Source organism: Molossus molossus, unplaced genomic scaffold, assembly GCF_014108415.1.
Source record: "Molossus molossus isolate mMolMol1 unplaced genomic scaffold, mMolMol1.p scaffold_m16_p_3, whole genome shotgun sequence".
Taxonomy (NCBI): domain Eukaryota; kingdom Metazoa; phylum Chordata; class Mammalia; order Chiroptera; family Molossidae; genus Molossus; species Molossus molossus.
Window position 1 is genome coordinate 90,524,082 of NW_023425366.1, and position 4,488 is coordinate 90,528,569.

The 4,488-nt window shown below is 38.9% G+C and overlaps 1 non-coding gene across 1 annotated transcript; it reads left to right on the forward strand.

The window, feature by feature from the left end:
- Positions 1-1,524: 1,524 nt before the first annotated feature.
- Positions 1,525-1,688, forward strand: LOC118643058. Its single transcript, XR_004961944.1, has one exon. It is a non-coding gene; the product is annotated as a U1 spliceosomal RNA (small nuclear RNA).
- Positions 1,689-4,488: the final 2,800 nt, after the last annotated feature.

Sequence of the window (4,488 nt, forward strand, 5' to 3'; positions counted from 1 at the left end):
TGGTATGTTAAATGTAATTTAAAAATAAAATTAAAAGACTTACCTCCCAGCGCCCTGACCAGTTTGGCTCAGTGGTTGGAGCATCGGCCTGCAGACCAGAGAGTCCCAGGTACGGTTCCCGCTAGGGGCGCATACCAAAAAAAAAAGACTTACATCCCAGAAATGGACCCAAGATATTATGCTCAATTAATATTTGACAAAAGAAGCAAGAGCATACAATGGAGTAAAGACAGCTCTTTAATAAATGGTGTTGGGAAAATTGGACAGCTACATGCAAAAAAATGAAACTAGACCATCAACTTACACCATACACAAAAATAAATTCAAAATGGATAAAAGACTTAAATGTGACCTGTGAATCCATAAAAATCCTAGAAGAAAACGTGGGCAACAAAATTTTAGACATCATACACAGCAGAATTTTCACTGATGCATCACCTAAGGCAACAGAAACAAAGAAAAAAATGAACACATGGGACTACATCAAACAAAAAAGCTTCTGCACAGCAAAAGAAACAACCATCAAAATGGAAAGGCAACCCACTGTATGGGAGAACATCATTGTAAATGTTACATCAGATAAGGGGTTACTTTCCAAAATATGTTGAGTACTCATACAACTCAACAAAAGGAAGACAAAGAACCCAATTTAAAAATGGGCAAAGGAGCTGAGTAGACACCTCTCCAAACAGGACATACAAATGGCCAAGAGACATATGAAGAAATGCTCAACATCACTAATCATCAGAGAGAAGCAAATTAAAACAACAATACAACAATGAGGTATCACCTTACACCTGTCAGAATGGCCGCCATAAGCAACTCATCAAAAAAGTGTTGGCAAGGGTGTGGAGAAAAGGGGACTCTAGTACACTGCTGGTGGGAATGCAGACTGCTGCAGCCACTATGGAAAACAATATGGTGTTACCTCCAAAAATTAAAAATTGAATTGCCATTTGACCCAGTGATCTCGCTTCTAGGAATATACCCTAAGAAGCCTGAAACACCAATCAGGAAGAATATATGTACCCCCATGTTCATGGCAGCACTATTTACAATAGCTAAGATCTGGAAACAGCCCAAGTGTCCATCAGTAGATGAATGGATAAAAAAGCAGTGGTACATATACACAATGGAGTACTATGCAGCTGTAAGAAAGAAAGATCTCTTATCCTTTGAGACGACATGGAGGGACCTGGAAAGTATTATCTTAAGTGAAACAAGCCAAGCAGAAAAAGACAAATACCACATGATCTCACTTATATACGGAATATAATGAACATAACAGTCTGAGGAATAGGGTAGACCCAGAGACATGGAAGTAGGGTACAGACTGACATCCCTAAGAAGAGGGGTGGTAGGGGGTGGGAAGAGATAAACCACAGAACTTATGTGCATGTATGCATGACCAATGGACATGGACAACAAAGCCGGGGATGGGTGGGGGGAATGGGGAGAAGGGTGTCAATGGGGTAAAAAAGAAGAAACATCTGTAACAAAGCAAAACAAAACAACAACAAGAAAAGATTTACCTGGCAGGTAAGATACCATAAACACAAAGGTGGTTTTCCGAGGTCGAGGTTTATCCATTGCTGTCCGGATGTGCTGACCCCTGCGATCTCCCCAAATGTGGGAAACTCGACTGCATATTGTGGTAAGTTGATGGTCTAGTTTCATTTTAAATTAGATTAAATTAAATTAAAAAAAGATAAATATGAGGAAAACTCTGATGAAATATATCAAAGGACTAAATAAATGAAGAGAGAGTCCATATTCATACATGGAAAGGTACAATATTGTCAAAATATCAGTTCTTCCCAAGTTGATCTATAGATTCAGCTCTCTCCCAATCAAAATCCCAGCAAGTTATTTTATGGATATCAACAACGAATTCTAAAGTACAGGCAAAAGACCTAGAAGAGTAAACACAGTATTGAAGGACAAGAACAAAATTGGTGGACTGACACTACCCAACTTCAAGACTTACTATAGCCCGGGCCTATTTGGCGCGGTGGTTAGAGCATTTGTCCACGGACCAGAAAGACTGGGCTTTGGTTCCCGCTAAGGAAACGTACTCCCCCCTACCCTGCCCTGGCAAAAAATGACTTACTATAAAGCTACAGTAATCTCCCAGGCCAGTGTGGTTCAGTGGCTGAGCATCAACCCATGCACCAAGAGGTCACCAGTTAAATTCCTTGTCAGGGCACATGCCCAGGCTGTGGACTTGATCCCCCGTGAGGGGAATGCAAGAGGTGTCCAATCGATATCTCTCTCATCAATGTTTCTATCTCTCCCTCGCCCTTCCTCTCTCTCTAAAAATTAATTAAAAAAGAAAAAGCTACAGTAATCTGAATAGTGTTGTACTGGTGAAAGAATAGACAAATAGACAAAGGACCAAAGGCAATACAATGAAACAAAAATAGACCCTTCAACAAATGATTCTTGGCTAACTGGACATACACATGCAAAAAGCAAATTGATACACAGACCTTACAGCCTTCACAAAAATTGAGTCAAAATGGATCAGAGACCTAAATGTAAAACAAAACACCATGAAAGTCCTAGAAGATAATGTAGGAGAAAATCTTGGTGACTGAGAATAGTGATGACTTTTTAGATAAAACACCAAAGGCGTAATTCATAAAAGAAATAATTGATAGGCTGAACTTCATTAAAACTTTTCTAAATGTAATGTCAAAATAATAAGGAAGACAAGCCACAGATTGAGAGAAAATATTTAAAAGGTGTATCTGATAAAGGATTGCTACCCAAAATATATAAAGAATTCTTAAAGCGCAAAAATGAGGAAATGAGCAAGCAACCCAATTTAACAAGTAGGCAAAAGACCTGAACAGACATCAAACCAAAGGAGATATACAGATTGAAATTCATGTTATGAAAAGATGTTTAATATCATATGTTGTTAGAAAACTGTACTTTAAAAGAATGAGATACCTATTAGAATGGCCAAAATCCAAAACACCGACAACACCCAGTGCTGGCGAGGATTTGGAGTGATAAGAATTCTGATTCATTGCTGGTGGAAATGCAAATGGTATAGCCACTTTGGAAGACAGTCTGGCGGTTTCTTGGGAAAGTAAGCATGCTTCTACCATATGATTCAGCAATCGCACCCTTTGGAATGTACCCAAATAAATTGAAAGCTTATGTCTGTACAAAAACCTGCACACAGATATTTAAAACAGTGTTATTCATAACTGCCCAAATTAAGGCAAGCAGGTTGTCCTTCAGTAGCTGAGTAGATAAACCATGATTCTTCCAGACAATGGTGTATTATTCATAGATGTGGAGAAAACTAAAATGAAAGAAGCCAATCTGAAAAATGCTTCAAGATATATGATTAATACTATATGGATTCTGGAAAAGGCAGAATGACGGCAACTGCAAAAAAAAACAAAACGTTCAATGGTTACCAGGAGTTATGGTGGAGGGAAGGATGTGTAGGCAGAATATGGAAGAATAGAACTATTCTGTTTGGTACTACTGTGGTGGATATATTTGTCAAACCCACAGAAAAACACCAAGAGTGAACCCCTATATAAACTACAGACTGGGTGACAACGTTGTGTCAATGTAGGCCCATCAGTTGTAACAAATGCACCACTCTGATGGGCAATGTTGACAATTAGGAAGGTCATATGTATGTGGGGAGAAGGGGTATAGTGCTACTCTCTGTACTTCTCATCCAGTTTCACTGTGGACCTAAAACTGCTCTAAATACGGTTTAATTTAAAAAACCAATTGCCATGGTTCCACTACCAAGAATATTAACTGTACAAAGATTGTGTAAGTTTTTAAAGACATGAAATAACTAACAATGGAATTAAAAAGGAAGAGAGGTTGGGGGTTAAAAAGAAAAATGTCAAAAAGAATACATTTAGCTATTGAAAAAAGTAACCAAAATAATTTTTACAATTAAAAAAAAAATTCCTAAAATAAGACAATAAGAGAGGATGCACACTTATTCTAGGAAAACATGAAATGTTAGGGCCAGAATAACAAAGATCTGAGATTCTGTTAAGTCAGGGGTGCCTTTAGACATAATCATTTTGACACAGACACTTCCCTTTTTTAAAAAAATATTTTTTTGTATTGATTTGAGAGAGAGAGGAAGGGAGAGAGAGCTAGAAACATCAATGAGAGAGAACATCGATTGGCTACCTCCTGTATGCCCCACACTGGGGATTGGGCCCACAACCTGGGCACGTGCCCTGACCTCTTGGTGCATGGGTCAGTGCTCAACCGCTGAGCCACACCAGCTGGGCTCCATCTTCTTTTCACACTCAAGGGTATTCCAAACCCACAAACCCTACGTAATTCTGTGTAACAATGTTAATTACTGATCCCAAGTGACTTCAGCTGTGGCTATAAACTGACCCTTTTTTTTCTTTATTTTCAGAGAGAGAGGAAGGGAGAGTGAGAGAGAGAGAGAGAAAATCAATTGGCCACCCCCTGCATGCCCCCCAT